Here is a 21,548-nt window from a genome sequence, read left to right as displayed (position 1 = left end):
TTGCAGGATTTTCATGCAAAAGGTGTTTGGGTCTCAGGTTTTCCAGCACGACTTGCACCCCATCAGAGGGACTGGGAGTTCGTGGGGTATCCGTAGCATTCTACATGGGCTGTCTTTTATCCTAGATAATTTTGGTTGGAAAATTGGGAGGGGCTCGAGGTTGAATGTGTGGACCGCTCGATGGGTGGGGGGCAAGCAACCGGAACCAAAGTATATGTGGCTTGATCTGAACAATAGCCATTTGGCAAGCTTGCAAGTAAGTGATCTTTTTGACCAAAATGGTAAGTGGAATGCTAATTTAATTAGTACAGTTTTCAAGGACGAGTGGTCAAGTCATATTCTTGCCATCCCACCTTGCGAGCTTAGGGTGAGGGATAAGGTTTATTGGCCGTTTACTAAGAATGGAGCTTTTACGGTTAAGAGTGGCTACGGACTTATTTTTCATAACTACATGGCCGCAAGAAGTTCCATTAAAGACAGGTCAAGAATTAATGACAGAGGGAGAGAGTTCTGTAGGAAAACGTTATGGAAATTACCCGTTCCGGAGGTTTGGAAAATTCTTATCTGGAAGATTATCGTAAAGGCTCTGCCTATTGGTAGTGAGTTTCAGAAGCGTAAGCTTGACATCGAACCTTTCTGTGGCATGTGTGGAGAGGGTCTGAAATGTGTGGAATCCATGGAACATCTCTTTCGCGATTGTAGCCTTGTTCAACGACTATGGGCGACCTCGGATTTGGGAATTCGGGTGGAAAGTGCCGAAGGGCTATCGGTCACGGAATGGATTTATGACTGGATGCGATACTTCTCAAAAAGTGAAGGGGGCGAGGCCAAGATGATTACTTTTATGGCCATCCTGTGGGGTGTGTGGTCGTTAAGAAACAGGGTCATTTTTCAGGATTTGGATCTAAACCCGATTACTATTACGGGGTGTTTCTTTAGTTCAATCCGGAGAAATGTTCAGGTGCTAAGTAACTCCCATCCTACACAATCATCCCAGGCAAAGCTCCAAAGCTCTGTGGAAGACTCGTCACAAGAGGATCGTGAAGCCATTCCTAATGGTCACCCTGTCAATCTCATTGGAAACCACAACGCTTGTGGGGTGGTTAGGATCAAAGTGGATGCTAGCTGGCTACGGACCTTTGAAGCGGCGGTCGGTTGGATTGCTTTCGATCAAACAGGTAAGGAAATCGCGAGGAGACAAGTGCACACCAGGGCTGAATCGGCATTACAAGCAGAAGCACTCGGGGTCAGAGACGTCGTGTCATGGGCGCAAGATCAGAGAATTCTCCATCTGGCCGTTCTGTCCGACTGTCTACAGTTGATCAATCAGGTAGCGGGGATTGACAAGGAAGATCATTTGATTGCCGGTATCCTGGAGGATGTTCGTGATCGCTTCAGTTTCTTTCATTGCTTGAGTCTAAGTTTTATTCCTAGGAGTCTTAATAGTATAGCGCATGGTTTGGCTAAACAAACCTTGCGTCTGTAGAACTCTTATTTTACAGCTGTCAAAAAAAAAAAAAAAATAGTCTATAATACTGCAACTTTTTAGTGGGTATATCAACCTTGATTTCTGCTAACTAAATAAATCAATAATTTCGGAAAGTCAATGAATCAATAGCTATAAAGATGGATTATATTGACTGAAATAACGTGATAATTTTTACAGTCCGAGCATATATTGCATGATGTTATTTTTTTTCTTATATTTAAATTTAAGATGGAGTACAACAACGACATATGTACATTATTACCGTAGTCTTCTTTCTTTTAGTATTATTATTAGCTACTGCAACAATCTCTTTGTACCCACAAAGAAATGCTAAAGGATCGACTGAAATCGAAGATTGGGTCTTTAACTTAACAATATTCCGCTCCATACGACGTCGGCCATGAGAGTGAAACACAATACGGCTACAGTTCTTGCTCTGGTTAAATTGCTCTCTCATTTTCTAAAATTGATTGAGTTATTGTTACTGCACAAGTTTAGTATCTCGGTCAACACAACCTCGCTGTAAGTCCCTTGTTCATCTCGACAGTGAGCCTTCATTCATCTGAACTCTTATTACAATCTCGTTTTTCAATTGACGGTAAAAATAGAAATTAGGTAAAACGTAAATAAATTACCAATGGGAATAAGCGACGAAGGTAGGGGCTCTTATCCGTTGTTTGACGACTTGACATTCATAATAAAGTCTTATATTTTTTTTTTTGGTAAAATGTGAGAGTATATTATATATAAAAATATGGAGTCAATTACATACTAGCAAGGCAAGGCATTCAAAACTAAATAAATTTTAAGTTGCCTAACCAATCTAGCTCATGAGTAGTCATCCGACTCTTATCTCTTTCCCTTATTCTCTTCCTCATGTCTTCACTGATCCATTGAGCCAAGCATAGAGGCCTCATCAGAACCTGCTCCACTCTACACTTATTCCTTTGCTGCCATACTTGATACAAACTGCTCATTACCAAAGCAACCTTCACCCCTCGCTGAACTTTCAATCCAGAACTATGATTTACAGATTTACAATTCTTCATCATGCACATCAAACATATTTCATCATTTTATTTTCAGAAAAAAATAGCATTATAAATTATATAAACAAGTTTTTTTGAAAGTAATATAAAAATCAATACGAAACAAAGAGGTGTAGAGTTTGAGTATTCATATAGAGTACGTTAGATATCCTATATTTCTATAATGGCGAAAATTATGTATAATATGGTCAAATAGAAACTATAGGATAGCTCCCCTTGGACCCTCGATATACAATATTCCAAGATTTCAAATATTTGATGAAATCTATACTTATTGAACGCTCATTACAATAATGGTAATATTTTCATTTGCATAAATCAAGGCTTTAATTTCGGTAACAAATCATTAATTAGTGAATTTTGATTATGATTAAATTCATTATGTAATAAATATTTTTGACACTATGGAAACTTTCTTTTATAACTTGTCCGTATTATGGGAATTTTTATTAGGAAGAATCCATAATTATGACATTTTATTTTAGTAAAAATTAAAAGGTTATTTGTTAATTAATTTAGCTTTATTTTTTGCTTTAATTTGCTGAAATGACACGTGGCAGACGCCATCTGGCGATGACACGTGGCAGATGGTTTCTGCTTCAATATAATATATGATAATTCTTTTAAAGGTTGAAAATATGATATTTGTTTGAAGAGGAGAAAATGGCGATGCGATTAAAGTAGTAGGAGTTGTTAAGAAGCAAGTGCGTATGTTATCGAATGAGTTGTTAAGAAGCAAGTGCGTATGTTATCAAATAAAATTTGCTTTAATAGTGATTACATCTTAATTTTGAGTGATTAGGCTTTGGAATGATGGTAAAGGATGCTATGTTTAAGTGCGTATGTTATCGAATAAAATTTGCTTTAATAGTGCGGAGGAGTACTCCCAGCAGGTGGGCCGGCTGCCGGTGCTTGGCCCAGCTGGGAGTTCGCTGGAAGAAAATTGTGAATTCAAAGTCATCAGGTGTCCTTGGTCGATGGGCCGGCTGTCGGTGGATGACCGGTGATGAGTAAGATTTAATGGTAGGGTCAAGTCTCTTATCACCAACAATATATAACCCAATTTAGTGCGTAAATCGGGGTCGAACCACAAGGATGGAGGGGTTTCTACTTAGTCTAAATAGGAGTCTAGTCTAGTCAAGAATGAAAGAAAAGGAGTTGATTTAAACTACTAGATACAAATAAACAAACGATTGAGAAAAGATGTATTCGATTGATTAAAGGCTAGGGTTTTCGGGTTTGTCTAAATGGTTTAAGGGCAAACAACACGATTCAAGGAGTCTATGATGAGGGTTTATCCTAGGATGAAAATCAATCTCTTGATTATCCTAAAGATGATTACTAACTCTCATTAAGCAACACACCATTCTAATACATGCAACAAGACCACCATAAACTCTCATTCAATGGGGGAATTAAGCAACTATGACAAAAAAGCACAAGTTCTCACTCACACAATTCATCAAACACCTTGTGTGCATGATTAAGAAAGACAAACACTTCACTAAAGACTCAAAATAATCAAACTATCATGCCCAATAATCCCATTTAGACTCCCCCTAAACCCTAGAAATATTACTACTCACTCATGTTCAAATTGTTCAAGCAAATAAGTGGAAAAGAACAAATAACAAAAAGAGATGACATAGTAAAGATTCCAACAATTATAAAAGACAAGTTAAAATGTAAACAATTGATTAACCAAGTAAATAAGAGAAGAGATGTACCAACAAGGGTAAAGATGATTGCTTTGAGTGAATAAATGAAGGAAATCCTCCAAAATCTCTCAATACAATCCCAAAAACCAAATGTAAACAATTGATAATAACTAATACTAAACTAATTTTACTAAGTGATTAATAATAATTATGGAAAGGATAATGCTTTGATTAAGGAAAGATTACAATAATTAGGGAAAGTTTTCAGATCTAGGGTTGTATTTACAATTGATTAAGGGAGGGGTATATATAGTGTTTCATTGGATTAAAGGAAAATAAAGAAGCAAGGCCCCTTATCGCGATTGTCATCCTGTGCTGGCAGACCGGCTGCCGGCTACCCCAACCGGTAGCGACATCTTGGATTTTCAACGTAGAATAGACCTGCTGTATTCTCTGCTGGTGGACCGGCTGCCGGCCTGCCGGCAGAGGATACCTCTACCTCGACCTTTCCTTCGCTTCTTACATTCTTGCTACTCTATGCCGGCTGGCCGGCTGTAGCTATGCCGGCAGCGAGGTCTTCCATTTTTTAGCTCCAAAAACTTCTTCAAAAATTCTAAGTATTGGGCATGTGTTCCCTGCCGGCTGCCGGCCTGCCGGCAGACAACACCTCTTGGCTTCTTTTCCTCCTTTTCTCCTCACAGCAATGCCCCCTGCCGGTTGCCGGCCTGCCGGCAGAGGACTACACTTCAGCTCCTCACCTCCCTTTTCTTCATGTAAAGGCATTGAAATGCCTTCCTTGCCCCAATTCCTCTATACTAGACTTGATTCCTGCAAGAGGGTACACCCAATCACAGATACGGGAATTGGGCACAAAATACAAGGAAAGACACACAAAACCGACTCGATATGAGTCGGAATGCATAAAAGAAGAAGGGAAATTCGGTGCAAATAAATCATATATCAAACCTCCCCACACTTGAACATTACTCGTCCTCGAGTAAGTCTAAAATCGATGCAAAAGAGACTACTATGGTGGTCATCAAGAGTGTATACACAATATAAGCATCACTCAACCAATCTACTAATAATATCCGAATGAGTATTAGCGCACTCAACGCCCCTTCAACTCACAATTTGACACCCATGAGGGAAGAGTGCCCTATTGCAAGGCAAGTTGGGTCTTGCTACAAAACTGCGATGCATCTATCATGAAAGTACGTAATCAAATAATAAAATGCATCTAACAAAATGGTCCACTTTCCTTATCTAAGTGGCCGGATTTTTAAACAACAAAACACGGTCTTGGTCGGGAGTACCGTCTCAGAAGTTCCAACGGAGGTGCCAACCCCCTAGGCATGGCTCAAGCAACCCTAGTGTGACCAATACTCAAGAAACACATTTAAGAGCGGGGTAACGGGAAGTAGGCAAGTCCGCCGAGAATTACAAAACCGACACGAGATTCAACCAAAAGACCCATGACTAAGGGGACCTAGGCAACGACATCCTCACGGTTTTCACTCGTCACTCAATGAAAGAACAAGGTGATTTTTGTGATAACTAATAACCAAAATCACTCTCCTAACTCGATTAGAGAAAACGTGCCCGCAATCTAATGTGTAAGACTGCCCTATGTCTAATGAAATGCAAACAATGGTAAAATGCACACAATATGAAACAAGGGCTGTAACGGGGCTAGGGAGTAGGACAAAACGGGGTTGGTGCAAGCACCGTTTGGATATGTCGAGTTCAAATCAAGAATTGTCGACACATCGTAACTGGAGCATATAATAAATGGCTTAAGCTCAGAAACGTATTTGCAGTAAATAAACCATAAACTTTATGGAAAATCAGATTAAAGCAGGTTCCTTTTTTGGTGAAAGTTTGAACAAAGGTAAATGAAAGATGCAGCAGTAACAGGCTCACAATGAAACAAGAATTGACAGTGACATACACAAGGAAAAATAAAAAGACTAAGGTAAATTGTTGCCAACACAGGTCAGCTAAAGGATTCGGTCCCACACAGGTGACTGGTCCTTATACTCCACACAGGAAAATAAGCTGCAGAAATGCAGGTTCTTCTTTTGTCAAAAGCTGCCCTCATTCCAGGGATGGTTACAGAATTTATTGTCCTCAAATGGTAAGTGTTTGTAGGGTTTTAAAACAGAAAAGAACAAACAAAATTAAAACAGTACAGCTAGGAATGCAATGACTCATGAAATGGACAAAATAGCAGCTACAAATAGTACTCCTCCTCATGTGCTTCTGTTGGGTGATATTTATGTTGATGTGGACGTCAGCAGCAGGAAGGTTCCTAGGCAAGGTTATAGTGGACACTTCCCTTAGGCTAGATGGACCATGGCCAGGCCCCATGGCTTCAGACCTTTACCAAGGAGTTGCACCCATTCCCTTTGCGCGGGTGTATGTGCCTGGTTGTTTAGGATTGTGTCTGTGGTGGAATTCGAACCCAGAGCTCCTGCTCCAATCCCCTCTCCTTGAAAGTGTGCTTCATCTGTTGGACCTTCTCCATGAACCTCATCTCCATAGTAGGGAGATAGATCCCCAATGTTGAATGTTCCCTCTACCACCTCACTCCCAGGTAAAAGTAGTTTATAAGCATTATTTCCCAGTTTTTGACTGATCTCAAATGGTCCTTCTGCCCCAGACATGAGCTTGTTTTTCCTCTTGGCTGGAAATCTGTCCTTCCTTAGATGGAGCCATACCAGGTCACCAACCTGAAATGGTTTTCTTGGTCTGGCTTGTAGTGCTCTCTTCTGATACCTTTCATTTGTTTTTTTGAATCTGTTGCTGTACTAGTTTGTGGAGCTTGGTGATGGATTCTATCCTAGCTTGGGCATCAAAATTATATTCTTCAGTGGGTATCTTGGCCAGATCAAGGGGCATGTGTGGGTTCATACCATAGACTACCTCAAATGGGGACAGTCCAGTTGTTGTAGCAGGAGCCCTGTTGTAAGCAAACTCAGCTTGAGCCAGCTTGAGATCCCAGTCTTTCAGAGATTTGCTCACAATGCTCCTGAGGATATGAGTTAAGGTTTTGTTGGTGACTTCAGTCTGCCCATCTGTCTGGGGGTGGTAGGTTGTACTGAACAGTAGCTTGGTTTTGAGCATCTTCCAGAGTGCTTTCCAAAAGTAACTTAGGAATTTTACATCCCTGTCAGAGACCATTGACCTAGGAACACCATGTAGCCTTACAATATCCGTGAAGTATAAGTCAGCTACACTCATGGCATTCTCTGTGTTTTTGCAAGGTACAAAGTATGCCATCTTGCTAAACCTGTCTACCACCACCATGATGGAATCCTTACTTCTCTGTGTCCTAGGCAAGGCCACAATGAAGTCAAGGCTCACAGCATCCCATAGTTTGCTAGGAATAGGTAGGGGAATGTATGGACCAGGCCTGAATTGACTCTTGGACTTCTGGCAATGACCATACCTATGAATAATGGCTTGTACATCAGCTAGCATCTTTGGCGAGTAAAACTGATCTTGCACGATTTCAAGAGTTCTGTTAATCCCAAAGTGTCCAGCTAATCCATTAGAGTGGACCTCCCTGATGAGGAGATCCCTTGTTGAGCTCCCTGAGATGCACAACCTATTTCCTTTGAACAAGAAACCCTGTTACAATATTAGTTTACTGGATTTGCCTTCCTTGTAGTTGTGGTAGTCTACTGAGAAATCAGGGTCCCCAACATACTGCTCTTTGATCATTTCAAAGCCAAGGATCCTCCCTTCCAGCAGGGCCAACACATGGTTTCTTATAGAGAGGGCATCTGCTACAATGTTGTGTTTGCCCTCCTTGTAGCTGCTGGTGAAAGAGAAAGCCTGTAGAAACTCCACCCATTAGGCATGCCTAGGGTTCAGCTTATGCTGGCCATTGATGAACTTGAGGGCTTCATGGTCAGAGTGCAGGACAAAGGGTTTGGGTTTCAGGTAATGTTCCCAGTGAGTTATTGCCCTAACCATGACATAGAATTCTTTGTCATAAGTTGAGTAGCCCAATTTGGCCCCATTGAGCTTCTCACTGAAGAATGCCACCGATTTCTTCTCCTGGGTTAGTACTGCTCCTATGCCTACCCCACTTGCATCACACTCAACCTCAAACAGTTTCTCAAAATCAGGTAGTGCCAGGATGGGTGCTGAACAAATCCTTTCCTTGATGGCTACAAAGGCAGTCTGTGTTGTGGGGGTCCATTTAAAATCTCCTTTCTTGAGGCACTCAGTAATGGGAGCAGCCAGAGTGCTGAAATTTTTTATGAACCTCCTATAGAAGGAGGCTAAACCATGAAAACCCCTGGCCTCAGTAATATTGGTTGGGACAGGCCAGGATCTGATGGCTTCCACTTTATCTTGGTCCACTGAGATACCCTGGCCAGAGACAATATATCCTAGGAATGACACTTCAGGGACCATGAATGAGCATTTATCTAACTTCCCAAAGAGCTTGTGTTTCCTGAGAGTTAAGAACACTTCCCTCAGGTGCTTCAAGTGTTCAGTAGTGCTGGAGCTGTACACTAGTATGTCATCAAAATATGCAACTGCGGATATCCCAATAAAAGGTCTCAACACCTCAGTCACGAGCCTCATGAAGGTTCTAGATGCTTTGGACAAACCAAATGGCATGACAAGCCACTCATATAGTCCCAGTTTGGTTTTAAAGGCTGTCTTCCACTCATCACCCTCCTTAATTCTGACCTAATGGTATCCCTGTCTTAGATCAATTTTGGAGAAGGTCTTTGCTCTACTTAGTTCATCTAGTAGGTCATCAAGTCTGGGAATTGGGAACCTGTACTTGATGGTGATGTTGTTTAGTGCTCTGCTATCTATACACATCCTCCAAATGCCATATTTTTTTGGGACCAACAGAGCTGGTACTGCACATGGGCTTAGGGACTCCCTGACATAACTCTTACTCATAAGGTCAGATATTTGCTCTTGCAGTTCCTTAGCAGTACCAGGGTCACACCTATAAGCAGGTTTGTTTGGTAAGGTTGGTCATGGGAGGAGGTCAATTTGGTGTTCAATCCCTCTCAGAGGGGGTAATCCAGGAGGGAGTTCAGTGGGAAATACATCTTTGAACTCTTCCAAAATCTTTTTGAGAGGTTCAGGTTGGGGAACACAAGAATTCACCTTGATTTCTTTGGGAATGACAGCAAAAATGAGGGTTCCCTGGTTGAGTTCTTGTAGTACCTCATACTCCCTGAGAAATAAGGTTCCATTGATCTGATTTGTAGGAGCTTTCTCACTAGATTCAGGGGGTGTAGCCAGGGTTAGAGGTTTGAGGGTGATCCTTTGTCCATCTTTGATGAAGGAGTAGGTATTGTTCCTCCCATGGTGGACAATGCTCCTGTCAAATTCCCAATGTCTCCCTAATAGGATGTGGCAGACATCCATGGGAATCTGTATAGGCTTGTACAATAGAGAAGGAGATGAGGGCCTGCTTGTTCACAGCAATCTCAGAACCTTGACTAAGCCACCTGATCTTATAAGAGTGTTGATGCTCCCTTGTGAGAAGCTTGAGCTTCTCTACCAATGTAGTGGAGCCTACATTAGCACAACTGCCTCCATCTATGATTAGGTGACAAACCCTACCTTGTATAGTGCATCTGGACGGGAAGATATGTTGCCTCTGACCCTCTTCTAAGCTTTGGGTGTGCATAATCCTTCTGAGCACTAGCACTGGTCCTTCATCAGGGGCTAGTACCAGCTCTCTATTAGATTGTCCCCCGACTTCTTCTTCTGTGGACTCCTCAAAGGGGCCTTCCACTTCAATATCCCCATCCTCTTCCATAACTTGGATTTCCATTGCAGTGAGGGTTCTTTTGGTGGGACACTCTCTGCTAAAATGGCCATAACCCTGACATTGGTAACACCTTCTCTTCAGGTCACCAGGAGGGGATCTACTGATGCTGGCTTTCCCTTTTTCTTCTTTAGTTGGCATATTAAACTTGACAGGGGTGTAAAGTTTGGAACTTTGGGGTTTGTATTGCGTTTTTGGTGCAGTGGCCTTATCTTTTCCTTGTTTTTCCAATTTTTGGGACACCCTGACCACTTCATCAAAGGACCATAGGGGTTATAGTTTAACCTTGGCAGCAATTTTTGGGTCTAACCCTTCTATGAACCTAGCCATTTTCTGTTATGGTTTCTCTTGTAACTCACACTGTAGGGTTAAGTTTTCAAATTCCCTGAGATAGGCTTCTACAGAATCATCCCCTTGTTTTAGGTGAGTAAGTTCAGAAACAAGTCTTGGGTGTAGTCAGTAGTAATAAACTTAGTTTTCATTTTGTTTTTGAGTTTATCCCAGGATTTAATAGGTTCCTTCCCCCCTCTTAATCTCTGGTTTTTCATGCCTTCATACCAGAGTGAAGCATAGCCCTTTAGTTTTAGGATAGCTATCTTAAACGTTTTTGAATCATTGTATCCTTTGAACTCAAAGATTCTCTCCATGGACCTAAGCCATTCTAGGAAGTCATCTGGGTTCAGACTACCATTAAACTCAGGAAAATCTATTCTAATGGAGTTGTCATGTTTACCTGATCTAGGCCTCACTGGTATTGCTTCATCAGTGTCAGAGTTTTCTTCTGTGGCTCGATCCTGAACCAGCCTGTTGACAACAGTTGATATGGTTTCCATACTACCAGCTAATCTCCTGACAGTGTCTTCTAGGAGGTTTAATCTCTCATTATCCATTTGTGCTCTTTTTATTTGATTTTTTTTTAGTAGACAAGGCTTTTGTGGGGTTGAATAAAAGGTGGTGTATTTATAGGGAGTTTTAACCTTGGCTCTGATAACCAATTTGGAGCATATAATAAATGGCTTAAGCTCAGAAACGTATTTGCAGTAAATAAACCATAAACTTTATGGAAAAACAGATTAAAGCAGGTTCCTTTTTTGGTGAAAGTTTGAACAAAGGTCAATGAAAGATGCAGCAGTAACAGGCTCACAATGAAACAAGAATTGACAGTGACATTGATGCGTGTCTAAAATATGATATTTTGCACCTCATTTCACACGCATTTCAGAGCTCAATTGAGTAGTTTATGCTACTATTTCCCTTGTTTCGTGTATTTCTTCCTTTTCTTGTGATTTTGTAGGAATATGAAGATTTCAGTGGAAAATAAGCCGAATCCGTCCCTAAGTGCTTAGCATTGCATTTGACATGAAGTAGATGCTCGAGGAATGAGCTTGGTGCACGTTCCAAGGCCTAAAGATAGCAAACGCATGGGTGCGTACGAGTTTAACGAGCAAAGAAGCACTTCACGATATTGCAGCCTACTTCAGATGGCTATATCTCGAGTTCTAGAGCAGATAATCGAGTGATTCCAATTGGAGGTGAAAGATTATCCTCTTAGCTTTCCAACGCCGCATAGAACGCCTGATTTGACCAAGTAACAAAGAAATGGAAGCTGTTTTAAGATCGGTGCGCGCTGCAGGAATCGTCAGAATGCAATTCTGTACAGCGCCTTTGGTCGATCGACTGACCTCAGTGGTCGATCGACCACCACGCGAGCTGATGCGCAAATTAAAAGATCGAGAATTAGAAAGCCCAATGTATTCTTAGGTTTAGGAATAAGAGTGCGTGATATTCCTATATAACTAACCTATGTTTTCAGAATAATTATCAGTTTTCAGAGGAGAGACATGAGGTCTCGAGTTTAGCATAGTTTACATTCAAATACTTTAGTTTCTCAATAAAGTTCGCTATTTTGCATCTGGATTTCCTTTCGGCCTTCAGTTTCGGTATTTCTCAATCATAATTTCGGTCTTTAAGTTTATTATCTTCGTAGTTAGAATTGCTAGATTAGTTCCCTAAAGCCGTAATTTTCTTTATTGCAATTCTTGTTAAATCGTTTTAATCATGCTTCCGTTCTTGTTTTAATTGCTTTCGTAGTTGTAGTTAGAATTATTATGAGTAGCTAAATACCCCGTGCTAAGATGCGAGGGGATCTGTAGCGAAGACGACGTAGATTAGTAAACCTGATGTCGGCCTTTGGTCGATCGACTGGATTAGTCAGTCGATCGACTGGACCTATTGGTCGATTGACTGACGCGCGATAGATTAGCACCGTTTCAATGTTTTAATTGCAATATTTGACAACGAGACCGAGAGGAGACTTGTTAAATGCTTAGTATTTGACCGACCCATAAGATCGAGAGATAGGGGAGGGAAAATAGATTAATAAATTGAGACGACTAAATTGCTAAGATCGAAAGATAAGTAATTTAAGCATTAGGAATCACTTTTCAGGGCGAGAGCTAGTACTAGTGAGACCTAGGGACCAGTAGCATAGGCTGAGAGGCGCTACTAGTTAAGAATGGACCGAGGGGACTTCTTATTTGCCCACCTATCGTGATTTATCAGACTTACTTAGATACCGTCGTCGCAGCTGTAGTGAACCAATCGTCTTAGCTTCCCTTTTATTATTTTCTACACCTTTTTATTTAATTGCTTTAGTTATAGTTTTTATTTTGTTTTTGCATTTAGATTTAGTTATAATCCAATCCAAAACCCCCACAATCATTACCCTTAGACTAGAATTAATAACAACTATTATCTCCCTACCTCCTCATGGATCGACCCTTACTACCGCTTGCTAGTAGTAGTTTGGTTTTATAAATTTTATTTTTGATACTCACATCGACAGGTATCAAATTTTGGCGCCGTTGCCGGGGAGGCAGCGCTAGTTTTAGTTGTTTTTCATTTTAGTCTGTTTTTCGCCTCAAGGGAAGACTGAGTACCTTGAGGCAGTTCTTGTCTTCTTCTTTAGTGTTGTTTATTTGCAGTACTTCAGAAGGGGCCACCCATGTTCCATTCTCAGGAGCAGTAGGTGCTGTTTTGTGGGAGATGCGGCGGAAGGGGACACACATCGGAGGCATGCAGGCACCCTAATGAGAAGATGTTTGCCTTTCATCAACTTCAGCTCGACAATTCGTATAATTACGCTCCTACTTCACCGCGTCAACCATATGGGCCTCCTTATGAAGCCCCACCACCATCCAGTCCATCACAGCAAGAGTCAAATAATGAAGTTGCAGAGTTGATAAGTCTAGTGCAGCTGCTTATGGTAGAGGTACAGAAAAGTAATGCGGCAAATGAGGTCTCAATCATGGAGCTGAAATCTCAAATTGCTACATTAGACAAGAATGCAGCTGAGATACCGAGTCAATTTCACTCTCTGAATCAGCGTATTGAGACCGTACATGCAATGACGCTGAGGAGCGGGTCTGCTCTCGATGGACCCGAGAAAGCTGCTGAAAAGGGAAGAAGAAAAAGGGCGAGAAAAAGACGATCAGCAGTAATCACGGTCGATCGACCACATCACCTACCGATCGATCGACCGATCCAGCGAAATGACATAGCTTCTGGTACTGTTGAAACCAGTCGATCGACTGACCAACATGGTCGATCGACTGAGGAAGCAGCCGATGACGAACCATTCCATCCTCCAATGCCAGACAACTTGAGGGACTTCTTGTTTCGGGGTACGACAGCTCCGAAACTATCGAGGCAAGATCCAAATGCTGATGGGTCCGTTCCGGTTCCAAAGTATGACCCCACGACGGTTAATGGTTCATTCCTGAGGCGGACTGAAGAAGGTTCGAGCTATAACAAGGATAAAGTGGTGGATTTTCAGCCTAAGTCCACCGATGCCGGTATGAGAGACCTAGAGGAGAGGGCTAAGTTACTTTTGCAAGCCCCATATCCAGAGAGGCTGGTACCAACGAAAGATGAGGTATACTTTGAAAAATTTAAAAATGTCATTCATGGTCTTAATGTGCAAGTACCTTTTCTTGAGTTGGTAAATCAAGTTCCCGCTTACATGAAATTTATGAAACAGCTTTTAAATAAGAAGCGGAAACTTGATAGGGTCGAGTCTGTTAATTTAACTGAAGAATCTAGGTCTTATTTGACTCGCACTGCTCCACACAAGTTAGCTAACCCGGGTAGCTTTTCAGTCCCTTGTAATATTGGTACTTTCTCAATTGAGAAGGCATTATGTGACCTAGGAGCCAGCATTAGCGTTATGCCTTTGAGTCTAGCTAGAAAATTGAAATTGACTAGGTTTGCAGTTACTAGCATGACAGTACAGATGGCTGATCGTTCTGCGGTCCAAATTTATAGGAGTCTTAGAAGACATTCCTGTGCAAATAGGAAAGTTTTTCTTCCCTGTTGACTTCGTTGTACTGGATATACCCGAGGATGCTCATATTCCTATCATTTTGGGTAGACTATTTCTGCACACTGCTGGTGCAGTTATAGATGTTGGCTCAGGGACATTGACCTTTAAAGTAGGGAAGCAGTCCATTAGTTTTGCCCAGACTTATAGGAAGAAAGATGTTATGTGTCCTGTGACTTGTAATGCTCGTAAGTCTTATGTTGTCATTATTAACACTCCTACTCCCTTGCCTGTACCTATTCCTGTTATGACACCTCCGCCCCAGATTGGGAGCAAATTGGAGGAACATTCTTCTGTTTTGGATATTGCAGGAACCGGTTTGGGGAAGAAAGAACCGCTAATCGCTCCAGCTATGAAGGAGCCCATTGTTCAGAGAGGCGGTTTGGGATGTCTGAGCTATGCAACTGACGAGGAGCCAGATGAGGAACCCAAGAAGAAGGAGCCAGTCAAAATTTCGGAGTCGGATCTTGAGTGTGAGGAGCTAGAAGATGATGGTCATGCTTGGGAAGATGCTAGAGATGATCCGTTGAGTATTCCAGGCGGAGTAGAGTGGAGTCCAGCTTCTGAGATGAGCACTGCGGAAGCTACTTCATGTAGATAGAAGCCTTGGTCGGAGATTTTTCGCAGTTTCCGTTGATTCGTTTCTTAGACCTTTTTAAGACAATTTATTGCTTTTAGACTATTTATCGTTTTTCGTGTGCGCGAAACTTCGCTTAGTTTGGTTTGCTTAGGATTTTTATAAACTTTAGACAGTTACTTTGGGTTTTGCGCAATTTTGGGCGCATTATTATGTGTATTTGCAGGTTTATAGACCATGTTAGCTCAATTTATTGAGCTAATTCGAAGAAATCAGCAACTTATAGCAGGTTTCTCAGTCGATCGACTGGCCTGAGTGGTCGATCGACTGACTGCTACAGCTACAGAGCTTCTGTTCGTGTCATCCTGGTCGATTGACTGGATGCTATGGTCGATCGACCATGTTCGCTGTTGTACCTGTTTTCGATCATTCCCCTGCTGTGTTTGGTCGATTTGCGGAGTTGAGGGAGTCGTTTCTCTACTTTATTCTCCGACTCATTTTTGTTTTCTTCAGTTCCCTTATTTTGCACATAATTTTGCGTTTTAATAATTGCTTTCTCGGAATTACGCGCGGTACTTTCGTTTGTCTTTCAGGTACCTATGGTAGCACTGCTGGCTACTGAAACCTCCTAGCTCACGCTGGTTTGGGGAGGTTTCCTTTTGCGCTTAATATCTTGTGAGTTTCTAAGTCTTACTTTCATGTCTTGTTTAGTTTTACCGCAAAATCCCATTTCCTTTGTTTATCTAATTACATGATTTTGCACAATGGGGACATTGTGTGATTTGGTTTGGGGAAGGGTTTTGCGTCGCATTTGCATTGTTTTATTGCATTTCTATTTCACGTTTATTGCATTTCAGTTTGCATTTGTTATTTCATTTCATATATATATATATCAAAATTCAAAAAAAAAAATTCAAAAAATTTCACGTTTATTTTAGCATATAGGTCGAGTCGGAACGGTAGTATTTCATTGATGACATTGCATTTGCAGCTGTTTATGCCTAAGCCTTGCTAATTGACATGTTATTAGTAGAATCATATATGCATAGTCTACGAGTTTTCGTTAAATTTCTTGCTGAACTTGAGACTTGACTTAGAATTTTGGCAAACTACATCATATTCTGAGGTTTAGAGCTTATAACTGGTGTCATTCATGACCGGTTTATCTCGGAATGTTAGTAGTACTCCTTATGAGACATGTTATATCAATATGCATAAATATGAACTTAATCTGCTTAATACATGTGTGCATTCGGGTTCGTGGTTTGCTGACACATGTGGTAGAGGTTTCCCTTTATTCATTTTACCCATAAACCCCTCATAGCCAAATTTAGCCTTTTGTCCCTTAACTACATCCTATATTTCAACCTGCCTTTGTCAAGCTAGTAGTATTAGATTTTGGGAATATGTTTATTGCGGTTTGGTTATATGCTCTCATTGAGATGATGTTGGAAAAAGAATGAAGGAGGAAAAAGAATTGAGGAAGTTGGAAAGAAAAAAAATAGAAAAGAAAAGAAAAGAAAAATGATTCGAAAAAAAAAAGAGAAACAATTTCGATACATGGTCGATCGACTGGACTCATTGGTCAATCTACTGAAGCCCGAGAAAAGAAAAAATCGCCTAATTCAAAGTCTTTATTTAATGGCGATTTTTGCTCCCATGTTGCATTTGTATCTTATGGGGAGTTGACTATTTATGGAATTTCTGAGATTTGTGCTTGCTATTAGCACCGGTTTTATTGTTGATTTTGAGTAGGGATGTGGATGTTGTCATATGGTTTTATTTGGGTACTAGCTTGGCCGCCTATACCTCCACATTTCCATAATTGTTTTGCCCTTCTTACCCATTACCTCACATATCCATATTTACCTCGGCATGTGTCATGGTCACTGGTTTGGTTGGAATGCATATGTACGGTTGTAGAGATTATTTTCATATTATATTGCAGGCATGTTCTTATAGGTCGTAGTTAGGTGAGTGTCGTTACAAAATTACTTCTTTCTATCTTTACATATATTCACCTGTGCTTATTTGAGTGATTTGAGCGACCCGTGAGAGTCCAATTTGATAAGTCTCTATAGTTGACGGTTTAGCAGTTTTTAACGACTCCATAACTCATTTGCATGATTCACAATGCTAATTGATTATTAGTTGTGCATTAAATTGGTTTAGGCTTTACTTGTTGCATTTCGCTCTGAGATTGAACTCCTTCCATTAGGTTCTAAGATCGAGTCTAGTTCTTGCTTGGGGACAAGCAAGGGTTTGGTTTGGGGAAGTTTAATGCGTGTCTAAAATATGATGTTTTGCACCTCATTTCACACGCATTTCAGAGCTCAATTGAGTAGTTTATGCTACTATTTCCCTTGTTTCGTGTATTTCTTCCTTTTCTTGTGATTTTGTAGGAATATGAAGATTTCAGTGGAAAATAAGCCGAATCCGTCCCTAAGTGCTTAGCATTGCATTTGACATGAAGTAGATGCTAGTCAAGGAATGAGCTTGGTGCACGTTTCAAGGCCTAAAGATAGCAAAAGCATGGGTGCGTACGAGTTTAACGAGCAAAGAAGCACTTCACGATATTGCAGCCTGCTTCAGATGGCTATATCTCGAGTTCTAGAGCAGATAATCGTATGATTCTAATTGGAGGTGAAAGCTTATCCTCTTAGCTTTCCAACGCCGCATAGAACGCCTGATTTGACCAAGTAACAAAGAAATGGCAGCTGTTTTAAGATCGGTGCGCGCTGCAGGAATCGTCGAAATGCAGTGCAGACGCGCCTTTGGTCGATCGATCGCCTCGATGGTCGATCGACCACCACGCGAGCTGATGCGCAAATTAAAAGATCGAGAATTAGAAAGCCCAATGTATTCTTAGGTTTAGGAATAAGAGTGCGTGATATTCCTATATAACTAACCTATGTTTTCAGAATAATTATCAGTTTTTAGAGGAGAGACATGAGGTCTCGAGTTTAGCATAGTTTACATTCAAATACTTTAGTTTCTCAATAAAGTTCGCTATTTTGCATCTGGATTTCCTTTCGGCCTTCAGTTTCGGTATTTCTCAATCATAATTTCGGTCTTTAAGTTTATTATCTTCGTAGTTAGAATTGCTAGATTAGTTCCCTAAAGCCGTAATTTTCTTTATTGCAATTCTTCGTTAAATCGTTTTAATCATGCTTCCGTTTACTGTTTTAATTGCTTTCGTAGTTGTAGTTAGAATTATTATGAGTAGCTAAATACCCCGTGCTAAGATGCGAGGGGATCTGTAGCGAAGACGACGTAGATTAGTAAACCTGATGTCGGCCTTTGGTCGATCGACTGGATTAGTCAGTCGATCGACTGGACCTATTGGTCGATCGACTGACGCGCGATAGATTAGCACCGTTTCAATATTTTAATTGCAATATTTGACAACGAGACCGGGAGGAGACTTGTTAAATGCTTAGTATTTGACCGACCCATAAGATCGAGAGATAGGGGAGGGAAAATAGATTAATAAATTGAGACGACTAAATTGCTAAGATCGAAAGATAAGTAATTTAAGCATTAGAAATCACTTTTCAGGGCGAGAGCTAGTACTAGTGAGACCTAGGGACCAGTAGCATAGGCTGAGAGGCGCTACTAGTTAAGAATGGACCGAGAGGACTTCTTATTTGCCCACCTATCGTGATTTATCAGACTTACTTAGATACCGTCGTCGCAGCTGCAGTGAACCAATCGTCTTAGCTTCCCTTTTATTATTTTCTACACCTTTTTATTTAATTGCTTTAGTTATAGTTTTTATTTTGTTTTCGCATTTAGATTTAGTTATAATCCAATCAAAAACCCCCCACAACTGTTACCCTTAGACTAGAATTAATAACAACTATTATCTCCCTACCTCCCTGCGGATCGACCATTACTACCGCTTGCTAGTAGTAGTTTGGTTTTATAAATTTTATTTTTATACTCACATCGACAGGTATCAAATTTTGGCGCCGTTCTCGGGGATATCCAAGATTTGATACCCGTCGTTGTGTATCAAAATTATAAACAGTGGCAAGGACTGGCTTCAACAGTACCAGAAGCTACTGTTTGTTGCACCTCAGTCGATCGACTGGGTATATCAGTCGATCGACTGATATACCCAGTAGACGCCTTTTTCTTTCCTTTGCTCGTTCCAGCTTTGTTTTGACTCGGTTTCGCCCCATCCTTTTCAGCATTGTCCTCGACCATAGCAGGCCCCTCCAGGGTAGACCCGCTCCTTAAAGTGATGGCATTAAGGGTCTCCTTTTGGTCAGTTTGAGTCGGTAAGTGCCCCGGAGCTCGAGTGGTATTCTTGCTAGCCAATTGAGCAATTTGGCTCTCTTGTAGTTTCATCCCGGCCTCTCTAGCTTGGGACTCCTTTTGCAACATATTCTTCAACTCAGCAAAGTCAGAGTTTTGAGATTGTTGCTGCTGCGGCACATAGGGAGGTTTTTGATATGGTTGTTGCTTGTGAGGGGGCACATAAGTTTGCTGCTGCTGCTGTGGAGGTTGAGTCGGATTCAGGACATTCTGGTTACTCCACCTTAAGTTGGGATGGACATTCGGCTCATAGTACATGTTTGTCTGCCTGTAATGTTGAAAGGCAGCACAAGACTTGAAGGGACTAGGACAATTTTCTGAAACATGTCCCTTAGCTCCACATCTTCTACAGACGAAAGGACCGTCTGAAACAGCATTCACATGATACATCCCTCCTTTTGAAGCTCCTCCCAACTCGTATTTGTCAAACCTCGCCGTGAGAGCCTCTAATGTAGCTACAGAAGGGGATTCAGCACTCCTCCTCTAATTGCCTCGGGAATTCCCATATTCAGCTTTATGGGTGGCTAAGTCATCAATGATCTTCCACCCCTTAGTCTCTCCCATATTCTCAGCAAATCGGCCATTGGCTGCAGCATCCATGATAGCCCTCTGATCGTCATACAACCCATTATAGAACTGATTGCAAAGACTCTATTTTTCGAACCCATGGTGCAGAATGGTTCGCACCAACTTCTTGAAACGGACCCATGCTTCATGGAAGTTCTCATCAGGTCCCTGTTTAAAGCTCGTGATCTGAGCTCTAATGGCATTCGTCTTCGAGGCAGAGAAGTATTTCTTGTAGAATGCCAAGGCCAAAGAATTCCAGTCGGTAATCCCATGAGCGGCTCGATCCAGATCTCGATAATCCCATGAGCGGCTCCCTTCCAGTCGGTAATCCCAAGGCCAAAGTTTAAGGAACGGATGTCCCTTAAACTAAGAAAGACTAAATAACAACAACTAAAAATTAGAACAATTTCCTCCCCGTGATGCTGCAAGGGAGTGGTACAGAGACCTGGATCGAGTCGCTCATGGGATTACCGACTGGAATTCTTTGGCCTTGGCATTCTACAAGAAATACTTCTCTGCCTCGAAGACGAATGCCATTAGAGCTTAGATCACGAGCTTTAAACAGGGACCTGATGAGAACTTCCATGAAGCATGGGTCCGTTTCAAGAAGTTGGTGCGAACCATTCCGCACCATGGGTTCGAAAAATGGAGTCTTTGCAATCAGTTCTATAATGGGCTGTATGACGATCAGAGGGCTATCTTGGATGCTGCAGCCAATGGCCGATTTGCTGAGAATATGGGAGAGACTAAGGGGTGGAAGATCATTGATGACTTAGCCACCCATAAAGCTGAATATGGGAATTCCAGAGGCAATCAGAGGAGGAGTGCTGAATCCCCTTCTGTAGCTGCATTAGAGGCTCTCACGGCGAGGTTTGACAAATACGAGTTGGGAGGAGCTTCAAAAGGAGGGATGTATCATGTGAATGCTGTTTCAGACGGTCCTTTCGTCTGTAGAAGATGTGGAGCTGAGGGACATGTTTCAGAAAATTGTCCTAGTCCCTTCGAGTCTTGTGCTGCCTTTCAACATTACAGGCAGACAAACACGTACTATGAGCCGAATGTCCATCCCAACTTAGGGGCATGAAAACCTTTTGAACCACATCCGTGCCTTCAAGGATTACATGTCTATCAAAGGCATCAAACCCGAGATGTTCTTAAGGATCTTTCCTTCATCTCTTGACACCATCCCAAAGCAATGGTTCTACTCTTTAGAACACAAGAAGATCGCCACTTGGGAAGATGCCGCAATCGAGTTTTCTAAGCAATATGCGGATAATGCTGAGATTTAAGTTAACATGCGCACTTTAGAGGTTCTTACCCAAAATGACAAAGAAGGATTCACCGACTTCCTAAGTAGGTGGAGGAAGACTAGTACCCAACTAGTTGAACGCCCGGATGAGGCTACCCTTGTGGAGAAGTTCGTGGATAATCTCAAACTCATCTATGCCAATCATTTGAGGTACCAAAACATCAAAACTTTCAAGGACTTAACCGTACTAGGAACAAGGATTGAAGATGACATCCGTAAAGGGCTCTTGTCCAAAACGGTAGGTCGAGGATATCAAGGCTCAACAAGTCGTTCTTACGACTCCACTCGCAAGACCGATTAAGTTAACCTTCTCGAGCCATCCAAGAAGAGTACCCCACCGAGGAAATTCACAAATCTTGGGGACACTTACTCCAATGCTCTAAAGA

At 41.5% G+C, this 21,548-nt stretch overlaps 2 non-coding genes across 2 annotated transcripts; one reads left to right on the top strand and one right to left on the bottom strand.

Moving 5' to 3' along the window:
* The first annotated feature begins 19,947 nt into the window (after positions 1-19,947).
* LOC141603608 (small nucleolar RNA R71) lies at positions 19,948-20,054 on the top strand. Its single transcript, XR_012525473.1, has one exon. It is a non-coding gene; the product is annotated as a small nucleolar RNA R71 (small nucleolar RNA).
* A 331-nt stretch (positions 20,055-20,385) lies between these two features.
* LOC141603457 (small nucleolar RNA R71) lies at positions 20,386-20,492 on the bottom strand. The gene has a single exon (XR_012525332.1). It is a non-coding gene; the product is annotated as a small nucleolar RNA R71 (small nucleolar RNA).
* Between the last annotated feature and the right edge of the window lie 1,056 nt (positions 20,493-21,548).

Source organism: Silene latifolia, chromosome 9, assembly GCF_048544455.1.
Source record: "Silene latifolia isolate original U9 population chromosome 9, ASM4854445v1, whole genome shotgun sequence".
Lineage (NCBI taxonomy): Eukaryota > Viridiplantae > Streptophyta > Magnoliopsida > Caryophyllales > Caryophyllaceae > Silene > Silene latifolia.
The sequence above is the reverse complement of the archived record's forward strand: the minus strand, read 5'-3'. Positions and strand labels throughout refer to the sequence as shown.